Source organism: Lycorma delicatula, chromosome 2, assembly GCF_047948215.1.
Source record: "Lycorma delicatula isolate Av1 chromosome 2, ASM4794821v1, whole genome shotgun sequence".
Taxonomy (NCBI): Eukaryota; Metazoa; Arthropoda; class Insecta; order Hemiptera; family Fulgoridae; genus Lycorma; species Lycorma delicatula.
In genome coordinates, this window is record NC_134456.1 from 190,666,313 (window position 1) to 190,680,515 (window position 14,203).

General features: G+C 28.3%; 1 protein-coding gene across 2 annotated transcripts in view; it reads right to left on the bottom strand.

The window, feature by feature from the left end:
* The window catches only part of alpha-Man-IIb (alpha-Mannosidase class II b), a 515,292-nt gene that overhangs the window by 126,331 nt on the left and 374,758 nt on the right, over positions 1-14,203 (bottom strand). The gene's annotated exons all lie outside the window — the stretch shown is intronic.

Genomic DNA, 14,203 nt, shown 5'->3' on the forward strand with positions numbered 1-14,203 from the left:
GTTGTTATGTTTTCGTAGATGTATTTTAGATTTGAATACAGGATAAAATTTAAATTTTCAGTGCATGTGACGTATGCTTTAAAAGAACCTAATACGGTTTTATTTAAACATTTTTTTATATCATTCTGACTTTTTTTAAATGTTATTTTCAATATTAAGTTGATCAGCGTTAATAAAACTAATTCAAATATATTATATTTGTCACTTTTCTTCTTACAGACGTAATTACTACAAAAAATAAATAGATATAATAATAACCCAAAAATAATTTTGTATGAATGGTAAGAAAACAAATAATTATAAAACCTTTGTGTGAAGAAAAAGATAACGTAAAGTATCTTTCATTTGAGTAAACAATACCTTACCCTAAGCTTTTAATATATTCACATTATTTTTTATTAGAGATTTACAAAGAAATCAAACAACAATGAGCTACGATAAAAATTTACTAAATTCTAAGAGCAAAGAAAAATAATGCAGAGCTATTAAATTATAAGTTATAACTATATGGCAATTTTAATTCACCATACGAGTAATTAGAAAGTAAAAAGAAATTAATTAAAAATAAATACAAAATATATTTATTATTTATAAGTATAAATTATTAATATAAAATAAACATAAATAAAAATAAACAATGCTACATAGATTAATTAAAAACAAATAAACGTTTTACTCCCGATGGAACTTTAACGTAAAAGCTAAGTATTTCTCTCAAATTTACTGTCCGTAGCTAAACAGTATTAGGAGCACATTTAGTATTTTCATTTTGTATTTAATTTAAAATCACGGGTAAATTTTTTTCAAAGAGCTTCGTAAATGTTGGTTATTCTTTTATTAAATAAATCTTTAACGTGTAGCTTTTATGTTTTTATTAATTGTTTCATCTTCTGATGATTTTTATCTACCTAAATTCACATTTAGTTATAGGAGTATTATGTATTTTTTGAAAACAAATATTCAGCTTCTCTCTCTTAACACTTTTACGTCTAAAATTTTGATTTATTATCTTTTCTAATTCTTCATAGTAAATATTTGTAGTAAAGTAAACGAAGTAAATCTGTAATTCAGTAAAATAATGTGAAGTTTTGTTCTCACTCGAAGTTTTGTAACTAGTGTAATTACAATTATTATAAACTTTTACGCAAATTCTGTTATTATAATGGTGTATAATATATTCTTAATTGTTAAGAAGAAAAAATAGTTTAACTTAAAATAAGAAAATATTCTATTCGTTTTTATGATTTGAGAATTTATTAACAATCTAGGCTTATCTCGTGAGTTATAGGAAACAATAAAACTTTTAGCGATAATTCCCTTATAAACAAACATTTTGAAAAAAAGTTTTTAAAAATTAAAAAAAAAATGTATAAAGGTATAACTTCCAGATTTGAATTATGAGTAAATACTTCTTTATATTTTCTTTTCAATTACAAAGTACACTGATGTTAAACAGTTTCATTTTAAAGAATGAATAATTTAATTAAAATTTTTACTCAATATATTTTTTATTATAACAATGCTTAATAAATTAAATGTGTATGAATATACTTGCATATATTAAATTCTATAACTAGAGCTAATACTTTGGTAACTTCCATTTCGTAGATTATATTACACTAAAGTAAGAAAAAAAATGTATGAAAGGATTTGATTAATCCAGAGTTCCAACGTCAAACAAAATACGACAAAAATCATCAACTTTTATTAAAATTTCTTTAAATAATCTTTAATCCGATTGATCTGTAAAAAGCTTATTTATATATTTGGCCTTATTTTAAGAAATTTTTACATTTAAAGTAAACATTACGCTTATTTTGTGTATTGCAATTTGAAAATATAAAAATTTATCTTGACCCATAAATAAAGTTCTCAATATTATTTTCTACTTTCTTTATTAATATTTTAAAGTGCGTTTGCAATTGTTCTAGTTTACGAAGTCTATAATTTATAGCTGTAAACTAGAAAAATTTAGGACTTCCTGCTTCATAACGATAACTAATCCCTTATTCATTCAATCTTTGATTTATTAATCTCGTTCAGATTATTTCCGTAAACAGAATATTTTAACAATTTCTTCACTTCAACAAAAAAAAAGAAAGTGAACAGGCTATCTTTTAAATGAAATAAATCAAATTTAAAGAATGAATAATTTAATAAAGATTTTTATTCAATATATTTTTGAGGATTATATTAATGCTATTTTATTTTATTTTTTTTATAAACCTACAGCAGTTTCAATTTATAAAGTTGGTAGTACTGGCAATATTGGAAAATAAACTGGAATTCAATTGTTAATTAGCAAACCGAGTTTTTTTTATTCCACAATAAGGTTATGTAGTTCGTTTAATTTTAAGTGAATTTGACTACATGTTAACAAAAATAAAACGTATTTACCCTTATAACTAAAAGCATTGCGAAAATGATGGATGGTAGTTTAACCATCCATTATATATATATAATAAATGGAAGGGTATTGATTCGGACCACCAATATTGTAATAAACCAGAAATAAATAATGAAACTAACACTTCGGTACAAAAAAACATTCGGTTATATAACACGTGTCAGAAGAATGCATGATTTGTATATAAGCCAATAGAAATCGCAACTAATTGATGTTTCATTTAAGATTACGATAAATTAGTTGTTCTTGAGAAATATAATTATTTTCCTAATATATTATGGTCTCCAAAATTTGGTTTTTCTTATCAGCTAAATAGACTCGGCTATATTTTCTGTGGGACTGTAAACTTAAACAGCAAAGGGGTTTGCGTTTGGGGCGGCTTATTACTCCTTTGAAGCGATTAGTTTCTGGTTATCTAATAATATAATAACAAACAAAAATTTCTTGAAAATTTTAAATAGTTATGTTTTTTCGGGACTAAAATCACATTTCTATTTATTAATGAAATGATTTCTAATAAGACGTCAACAGATTATTAAATCATGAGTTCAGGGATTTCTGATTATAACTTTCTCTGGGAGAATATTTCTGAGATGTGGAGTTGTGAGAGGCCTTCTAGATTGTCTGATTTTACTTTTATGAACTACATTTTTTCAGTAAAAGAGATTCATATTTTGGACTGCAGTAAACCAAGTTATATACGTAAACTGAAGCCACATAATTTTTATTAAATATTTGCTAAGACTGATGAGAAAAAACTGCTTTATTTAAAGATAAAAATCCAAGAAAGGTTTTAAAGACGAAAAAATATGAAAAGGATAAGTGCATACTTTAAAACATAATTGGATAAATTTTTTTAGTAAAATATGGTTGCTGTTTTGGAAATAAATTTTTAATATTGTTATAACTAAATTTGTTAGTGTCTTTATTTTCTAAATCACTCATTGTACAATATTCCTTATCATTAAAACATTTATCATTAGTACTTTTTATATTATCACTTACTATCTTAATATCACAACTATTAGATTCCTTACTATTTTCATTTGACTTGTCTATTATTCTTTTTTAATATTTAAACATCTGTCATCTATTTCTGTACTTACAGCAATATTCTCTTTCTTTTTCTTATTATTTAATAATAAATTATTTATTTCTTTAATATTTTGATTATTGTTACGTACTTCATTGTTTTCATCTTCCGTCAATTTTTCAACAATAACCTTCAAATTTAACTTTCTAAATGATTTTTGTTGTACAAGTGATTCAATTGATTCTTCAACAGATATGTTATCGATAATTACTTTTAATGGTAGTGTACTAGTACTTCGATTTCTTTTAACTGGCGGCCTTTTAACAGATTTTTGTAAACCGTCTTGTTTAACAACGCTCTCTTCATTTTTCATCTTTATATTTACATTGTTATTAGAATCATTGATTTATTGTTAGAAGTAATATTTTTTCCATCTGGAGCAGTTGCATTCATTTCACTGATGACATCATCGATTGGTAATGTTTTTGATGACTTTTTACTAGTATATTTCTTTATTGTACAATTGAGAGATTTTCATGAGTGTTACGAGCAAGAAAAGATGCAACAGTATTTTTGCCCTTAATGTTAATAGAAAGGCGACCACTAAGTATACATCCTAATTTAATTTCCTGAATAATAGGATAACTGGAATTTCGAATGAATTTCCCGGGCAAGATAAGATTCCAAGATAAGAATTGAGCTCCAATCAGAATGTCAATGTTATTTAATATGTTGAACTTGGGATCTGGTAAAGTATATTACGAGGAAGAGTAAGATTAGAAATGTCAAATGTGGTTGATGGAAGGCTGTCTGATATATCAGATAAAACAGCACATTGCACTTGAATGAAAGGTTTTTATAACGAGAGTGTACTTGATTGTAGCACTGTGTTTGGATTGAGAAAATGAGTTATGTATGGCTAAAATGGGGATATCATTTTTAATCAATTTAAGTCTTAATTTTCTGGTAAGTTTATATGTGCAAAAATCTGCCTGGCTACCAGAATTTAATAAGATTCTACACGAATGATGATTACCATATATGTCATTGGTGTTACATGCACGTGAATGGCTGTTGATAAAAGTATATTTTCGTTTGGCTGATTATTAAATAAACAATAGGTATTATTTTCAGGCTTATTGCTATCTAAATTAGAATCAGTACTTTTATCCATATGAATGAGAGTGTTATGTTTTTTATTGCAAATCTGACATCGACATTTTGAATGACATTCATTAATAGAATGACCTTTGCATAAACAATTAGAACAACAATTATTATCCCCCAGAAAGGCCTTACGATCCACAACGGACAAATTAAAAAATTCTTTACAATATAGTAAATGATGATTTGAATTACACAACAAACATTGATTAGAATAAATTTTGAGTAATAACCAACATTATATCCTTTAAATTGTTTATTATAATTTAAGGTAAAGTGTTTGATAAAAGATTTGGTTGGATTGTTATAACGCTGACCTTTGGTTTCGTTTTCTGTTTTCGCTAGCGTGTTTGAAGTGAATGAATGCATTAATATTTTCTAGAATTTGTCTTCTTGAATTAAGAAACTCGATAAAGTCTTTAAAGGTGGGAAATTTTCATTTGATAATTTTTCCTTCCATAATCTTGAAGTATTGTAGTCCAATTTTGATGTTAGAAATTGGACGACAATAAATTCATCCGCGTTTATAGGAAGTTGCACTGCTTCAAGCAAATTCACACATGAGGAAATTTCATTAATGAATTTTTATAAAGTAGCTACTATTCTCTTTTTATAGAATCTGACCTTAAAATGCGTTCAGCATTATGAAATGCAATTATATATTTGATATCAAATTTTGTTTTGAATAATTATAGAGTAGTAATGTAATTTTTATTAGTCATTGAAGAATTTTTAATGATTACTAAGGCTTTATCCTTCAGAGATTAATGTAAATAATGTAATTTTTTGGTATTAGATAAATCATCTCTATTATGTACCAGATCAATATATATATATATTAAAATAGTGTTTCCACTCTAACACATTACCTCTAAATAAAAGTATATTAATGGGTTGTAGTTATGTTTGTTTAAATGTTTTATTTAACCTAAATTCTTGATTAGAAGATTTCTGACTATTATTTATTAAATGTTGCAACTTGGACTCAATAGTACACAAGTCTTCTTTGTCTAATATATAATCCAAAGCTAACACATCAACAAAATATTGCAATTCAATTTCTGATTGAATGTTGGCATATTTGCTTTGCGATTCAAGAAGATCCCTTATTTTAATTTGTAAAGTAGGAATATAACAATGTGAATGATCATAATTGTGAGTAAATATGTCAATCCTAGTTATAGCGGCCTTTACTAACACTGATTAATTAATTGTTCCTTTTCCTTAGTAATAATAGTAATAACATAAATTAACGATGTGAATTTCTAACAAAGTAAATTAAATATGAAATGAATCAAATGATATTACATAAATGATGAAACAATGTAACGTAATAAATTAAAAAGATATTTCGCAAATGATGTAGATCTAATCGTTGTGAACCCTTTTACTGTAGTAATTTGTGAGTATTTAGATTCTTGAAATTTCAGATTATATCCGGGGTTTTAAAATACCTAAATGATGATTCTTCAAAATTGCAGATTATATCCGGAGATGAAATACTAAAAATAATGTTTCTTCAAAGTTTCAATTGACATCCGCGGTCGGAGGACCAAAAATGTCGAATAATATGTCGCCTTGGTTCAATACCTCGATTAGGTTTAATTATTCTAAATATTTTATTATTTGCTTGCTCATTCAAATAAATAAAAGTCTTTATTTCGTTTATAATATAAAATATTTTTATTATAATCTTCAAATTTGTAATTCATGTACATATATCACTATTATATCAATTAATTATACATTCGTAACAAACACATGTTGAATCTTTGGAGGATGGAACTAGACTGACTATTGTAATAGGAGCCAGCGTAAAATACAGCTTTGCTTTTAGCGTAGATGGAGCCGAGTTCAGCCGCCAGGAGCGGTGTGAGCCGTACGGAGAAGTGTGCAGCAGTCCGAAGTACTATATATATATATACACACAAACACACATACATATATATATTTAAATAGATTTAAAATCCTGAAAAAATTATATACAAAATTGTTATTTGCACGCTCTTTAATTATTCTATATTAAATACCAATATTTGTCAGCAATGTTTTTTTTTTTTTTGTTAGTCGTGTTTTTTAATTTTTAATATCTATCTCTTGTTTTATAACGCAATTTATTTAAAAAAATTATAATTAATATTTATAATTAGCCTGTATTGCAAAACACTTGATAAAAAAATGCAATAAACCTTATACTTTATAAAACAACATGACGTTTCCTCTACACTTCGAGTTAATTTTGCTGTGGTATTATTTATGTATATAAACATTTATGTATTAGCATAATGTAATTATACGTACATATAAAATATTGTAGGAGTTCTAAATAATAGCTGTCAGGTAACTAACCACTTACTAACTCTATGCTTATGACCAATATGTTTTTTTTTTTATAATTGTAAAGAATTGAATTATAAAGTTTATAATAAAACGATAACTCTGAACAGGATTTGATTGGTAATATCAGTCGTAAATTAAAATGTGAGTGATTATTAATTCCCGCGAAAGCCGGTTTTCTACACATTATTGTGTTCATAGATTTTACATTACCATCACATTTTGAAGTAATTTTAAAATTATAATGTTTTAATTATTCTAAAAGGATTAAATAAAGCTATTTTGTTACGAGGCACATCGTTTGTATTATCTTTAATATAACCCCTAAGTAGACATTTAAGTTACCTATACAAGCAATATTCATTCTATCCATTTCATAATCCACTAACGATCTTTAAATGAATCAACATAGGAACAAAAGCTCGTTACTGTACGTTAATTATAAGCAGATACTGTTGGTTATATTCATTGAGAATTCAGTATATACTAACAAAAATTAATGATATCACCTTTATAACAATTTCATGTAAGTTAATAGACATATTTATAATGTATTTTGTAATTAAGATTACTACAGACAATTTACATTATCCATATAAAACAGAACATATATCTAATTATTAATGTAACATTATTTCCTATTATCGTTTCTGGATCGTTGGACCGTGATCTATAATGCTTCTGTAATAATGTTATTGGCATGAATGACGTAAGTTCTACGTCTACATTAATTAACGTCGAAATATTGTTACATGAAATTTCTGTTGTCCCTTCGTATTAATTGTTATGCATTTAACATTAAAAATTCATTTCTTACGTTATTTAAATTACATTAGTAAATAATGTAATTTAGATTAGGATAGGAGTTTTATTATAGTAATCCCAACTTTATTAAATTCCGAAAGTATATACCGAAAAAAATTTAATCAGAAGTGCAGATATATTTTAGATTTTATTTTATACGAGCATATAATTATTCAAATTGTAACAGTTATATGATTTTTCTTCATTTAAATCTTTATTATATTTCATAATACATAATTATACCCGAGTAATAATATCAATGATTATACTTTTTAAATAATTGTAATAAATTCCAGCAGCATATCAGGATTTTGCCAGATCGCTGTAAAGGAGTGACTCATTAGGTAATTCTAGCTAAGATGCTGACTATCAAAATATACATTTTCGTTTTGATTCGCGACAAGTTTGACATTATACATGTTAAATATGCAAAAATCATGCCTGAGGCAGCAATAATAAAATTAAGGTAAAAACGTAGTCTAATTAATTAAAACCAAGGCTTTAATATTCCAAAACACTAAAATATTCAAGTAATTTCATTAATTTTTTTTTTTGTGTAACGAAGTTTTTTTTCTAATATTATAATGGTTTTATGAAGATCTTTATTATTTTTACCGGTAAGAGATTTCAAGAACCCTCCCATAATAAATCAAATTATATTTCGCTTCCTTTTACGACATGATAAACATTTTCTGTAGATGTATTTACGTAGTTACAATGGAGGAGAGTTAAGTTGAGGAATAGGGTTATCGCTTTCCTTCTCGATTGGAAGGATGATAATTAAGAGTTTCAGCCGGACAAGTTAAATTATAACGCTACCGACTTTACGATACTGTCTCTCAGCTGCTGTTTTGTGGTTACTTTCTAAATAACACGCATTTTTATTCGTGTTTAGAGAACTAATAAGATACTGACTGGTTCACTCATCTCATAAGTAGGACGACTCAGACCATGATGTTTCAGATATTTTCTAGATCATACAAATCAATAATTTACTGTAACAGCCAACTTTGTAAGCCTGTCTACTCTCTGACGAAAGCAGATACCACATAAATGTAAAATAGGTTGAAAATATTTTAGTTAAATATTTTTAAAAATCTCTAAAAAATGAAATAATATCCTTAGTTATAATACTTTAATAAAATAAGATATAAGCGATAGGATGGCAAAGACTGTTTTTGATCAAGAGGGAGGCGTCATATTTTGAATCAGGGCTATGAGAAAATCAACTGCAAGTTTCATTAAAAGTTGATTACTTGATCAATACTGATGTATGAACAAATACATATACTCAACTGTGTAACTGTACTACATTTTGAAGATTATCTAGATAATAAACGAAGGTCGGCTACAGTCGTTAGAGTTGTGATACTTAATATAATCAGTTAGCCGGTCTCCGTGGCGCGAGTGGTAGCGTCTCGGTCTTTCAACCGAAGGTCCCAGGTTCGAATCGCGGTCAGGGATGGCATTTTCACACACGCTATAAATCATTCATCTCATCCTCTAAAACAGCACCTAACGGTGGTCCCCGAGGTTAAAAAAAAAATAATAATAAGTTAAAAATATTCAAATTAATTTATTTATTAATTTCACGTTAAGTGTTACATTAAATTAGCCGGTCAGGAGGCTCCGCTCACTGGATCCCCATTGTGTTCAATACTTTCATATTTGTCAGAATAATGTTAATTAATAATTAAAGCCTGTTCAATTTATTAAAAAATTATCAGTGTATTGTAATTTCTTCAAAGCAACTGTTTGCAACAGTTTACAGAAATCAAAACTTTTAAGCATGCGTTCGGAATAGTCGGCCGCCATCTAAAAAATAGTAATATAGCTGATTACCCGTTCTTCGTACGGGTAAAAAAATATTTTCCACGGTTCTTAGCGTTACCAGACAGTCACCACGAGGAGATGACCGTACTTTGTTTCTAATTTTTTATTATTTTATGTTTTTTAGCCGAGTAACCGGCGGCATATATAGCCGGCACAAAGCGACGCGTTGTGCCGTACACATAGTAACAGTGGAAATGGCTATGTTGATTGAACCTCTTCGCCTCATCTTTAAAGAGAACTTTTAACCGAAAGAGATATCGTAAAAGACTTAAGTCCTTCTTTGCCGGAAATCTAATTTCGAATACCGCAAATTCTCCGAATTTGATTTGATCAACGGTTTGGCCATAGTAAAGTTGAATATCCGCAAGGAACATAATCCGGTTGTTACCGCAAGCCATTAAAACAGCCACCGTCTTGAAACGGTGAACATTTCGTAATGGAAATAATCCGCTGTTCTTCGCTGGTATAAACATTATGTTCATGCGAAATTTTAACTCAATAGTTTGAGTAATTTGGCATGAATAAATAACAGACTCACCGACACCAGTAAATTTTTACATACATATTTTAGATAATAAATAATCATGTAGAAATTTACATAATTTCACGATATTATTTTGCACATTTTAATTTATTTTTGTAATAATATATAAATATATATAAAAATAACTATTAGTTTTAACATGTATGTTTAACGGACATTTCTGTTTTTCATATGTACGACTGACTTAGCAACTCTTAATATAACAATATAATAATGAATAATACATCGAAATTTTATATAGATATAAAATTATACTCTTCTGGTCTACAAACCCCCGAAAAGGTTGTTAATAATTTAAAGCATAATTAATAAAGAAAAATAAGAAATATAAATTATGTAACTGAAATAAAACAAGATTATCTTTAGATCTGTATAACAAAAATTTTACATACCACAAACAGTGCTCACAAACACCGTTAGAAACAGTATTTCCTATCCGTTAATGATTAAACTGAAAAAATACTTACTAGCAATTTTCCAGAATTCTCTATACTATTCCAGCCATAGATTGAAAAAAAACTAAATCATATTAGATCTACCTTTATAATATTTAAAACAATTCCAACTCAAACACACTTCTCTATATAAAATACGTCTACGACGTATAAGATACGTCTACATCTCAAAACAGTTGTTCCCAAACTGTTCTTAAATAGACCAAAACCACATTAATATTTATCCGCTCTAATGCAAAGTCCGTCATTGGGATTTCGTAAGTTCTACATATTACTTCCCACTCTTTAAAATACGTGCTTATTTACTGATGGCATCCTTAATTAGCATAAAAAATTCGGGGTATCTTTCTACCATTAATTGCAGATATCTATTAAAAGAATTTTAAATGAGTTTCAGAATGTGAATAAAAATAAGAAACACCCTTGTTTCCAGAAATAAACAATGCTTTGAAGCATTCACATACAAAATTAATACTTTCTTCAAGAAGTGCCTTAGAACCAACTGTATTATTCCGTATTTATTATTACTCTAAACTTACTCAACGTAATAATAGACTTACACACTAAATTAAATATCTTTATTGAAATATAATATTTTTCCGTTTATTTAACTCAATAATTATAATAAAGCGCGCTTCATACCGTATTTAATTCGCGCAGGTTAGCGGCAACGGTTACCACTAACAAAACTAGTGTGAGATAACAACTTACATAGAAGAAATTTCGCTTGTACGGTCGACAGACTGATTTAGCCGTGAGGCTTAACGCAACAGGTACCGAGTCAAGTGGGCGATCGAGTCCGAGACCCATCCAGACCGACTTTCTCATTTACACTTAAAATATTATTCATTTATTTAATTCTACCGCTCGCCTGTGACGTCACAACATAGCAGTCGACTACAAGAGCATTTTTGGGATGAGGATGCGATTTCTCAAAACATTTTTTTTGTGCAAAAAAAGCCTCATCCATTTGATATTTTAAGTTGAAAATTTAATAGCATGAATGCCTTACATATGGAAGTAATCTTACTAATTTTGGTGAAAATTGGTCCAGTAGTTCTGGAGATTTAAGGTGAATTAGAGGCCAAAACCGAACACACGTACATTAATATCGGGAAAATTTCCATCCGAATTTTTTGGTTCCTTAGATGACAAAATGTCAAGATCCGGTGAAAACCACAATGCCCTAATTGGACCGATAGCAATACAGCTGTCTGCTATAGCGCTCTCTAAACGGGAAAGTAATATCTCACTTTCCTTATTATCATCGGTATTATAAAAAAAAGAAAAAAAGAACTGAATTTAAAATATATCGTTGCTATTTACGACAGGGAAGGTATCAAACTTATCAGAGACCCCTGATTTGCACTTAAGAGCTAAATCAGTCCTCACATACACACTTCTCAGAAGTACTATCACTTTAGCTGAGAGTCATAGAAAAATGAACATCTAGACAAGGATCGCCTATCAACACGATCTACAAAAAAAGCACTTTTTACTAACATTAACCCTCAAACTCACGGATGTAAATATATTATTCATTATACTATAGTTTTTTTTCTGAAAAAAACTATTTTGTTTTTATGTTTGTTTTGTTGTTTTTGTGTTTGTTCATCTGCTTCCCTGGGCCAGCTCAACAATCAAGTATTACTCAGCCCAGGAAAGTGTCCTTGCGACTCTAATGAGCCTCCTCACCTACTGGAAGTGAGTCCGGCATGTCAGGTCGGCTCACCGATTCCGGATCTTTTTTTATTTTTTCACCTTGCCTCTAACCGCTAAGGCCAGGGACACCGTGCCCGGCTATGCCGTTCTCGGGCCTTGCCCCAGCAGCCGGGTCTCGGCCTTTTTTTTCTGTAAAGAATTCCCACCTGGAATTCTTTATAATATTTAATCTCTGACCATACATTGTTAGCCTGTTCAGCAACAGACCGTCTAACATAACAATTTTCTTATACAATTATTGAAGAATATGCCCCTTCAATCAGATACATCCATTCTAACGCTAGTTTCATACAGCGGAAAGATACTTCTAAAAAAAAAATTAAATTATCCAGTAGTAAAATTATAACATATTCTCTGTTACACGTTACCAGTAATTTCGTTAAAAAATTTGTTTGGCCATTTTTTAAGAACTCATAGAAGATTCCATGCTCTCATCCCACCCACGTAAGGGAAAACCACCCGCCTTGTGACGCTTCCGGTCGCCACATCACCCCTTCCCCCGTTCCTAGCCATGATGGGCTTTAACGCATATTCCATACTCTACTGAAACTTATTAATCTTGACATTTTTTAACACTTGCTAATTCATTATATCTAAATGGATCAATAAGAACAGCATTCTCTGTAAACACAGCCGTTCTATTTTAATAATATTTCTTTATTAAATAAAAAAAGTAATTTAAATAATAAAATGTATTATTTAAATTAAAAATGAATAATAAATAATGCACGTTATATTACAATAATTAAAAATACTAACAAAAATAATATTTTTGTTATAACAAAAAGAATACATATAATTAGCATTAAATGTCTGTAACATTGATTATTTCAGCCTTTCTGTATCCTCCATTATTACAACAAAAATTTAATTTATGTTATAAAATTATTTTATAACATTATTTTACCTCATTGTAAACTTTTCTTTTTAAAAAAGAACTTTATAAGCAATTTTCAAGTATAAAAATATTTCCATGTAAAATATACATATGAATACTTCTCTCCTTTTTTTAATTTACCATAGAAGCTTACAAAAAAACTTGTATATGGGAATTGAAAATGGAAGTTTATAGCGTATGAAAAATGCCATGCCTGACAGGGGTAGGACCTGGAATCTCCGAATGAAAGGCTGAAACGACACCACTTCCCCGCCACGGAGACCGGCACAGATTTTTAAATTGTAAAGATTTCTTCCAAAAATACCGCAAAAAGTTTAAACAGAAAATTAAAGAAATCAATAAATAACTGTCAGAATGTGCGCGTGAAACAAATGAAAGTAAAAATAAACAATATTTATGATAAAACCCCGACTTTTATAGGAAAAAATATAGTTTGATTCCAATTCGCATAAATAAGGAATATCACTAAGTTTATAATACTCCACATGAATACTGTTTCTACAAATAATTTAAAGGATATCTTTAAATTGCAATCTGATTCTAAAGGTAAATTATTTGTATGTTTAGAAAATAAGAGATGAAAACAACTAAAATTATCATAAAAGTACAATATACACGTTATACCGTATTCCACACATACCATTAAAGTTATAAAACTTCATTCAGAAACCTCAAAAGTAATAGTTAAGAATAAAGTTTGTAGAACACAGTTTAGGATACAGAAACTCTATTATATTATTTTATATAGAAGCAGTTCTTGATTTTGTTTCCGCAAATTGTATTTTCAACAAAGAAAAAATAAACAATAATAGAACAAACGAACAATATTACTACAAAGTATTGCAGTACTGACAAAGCTGAAAAGAACTTAAACAGTTCCAAATTCACTCTCCCAGTAAATCAATTTGTAAATTTTTTCTTTCTACTGAAGATTAGATTTTCAATTAACCTATATTTGGTCTACTTCATCAAATTGTGTTAGTTCTATGATACATTGTATTTAATA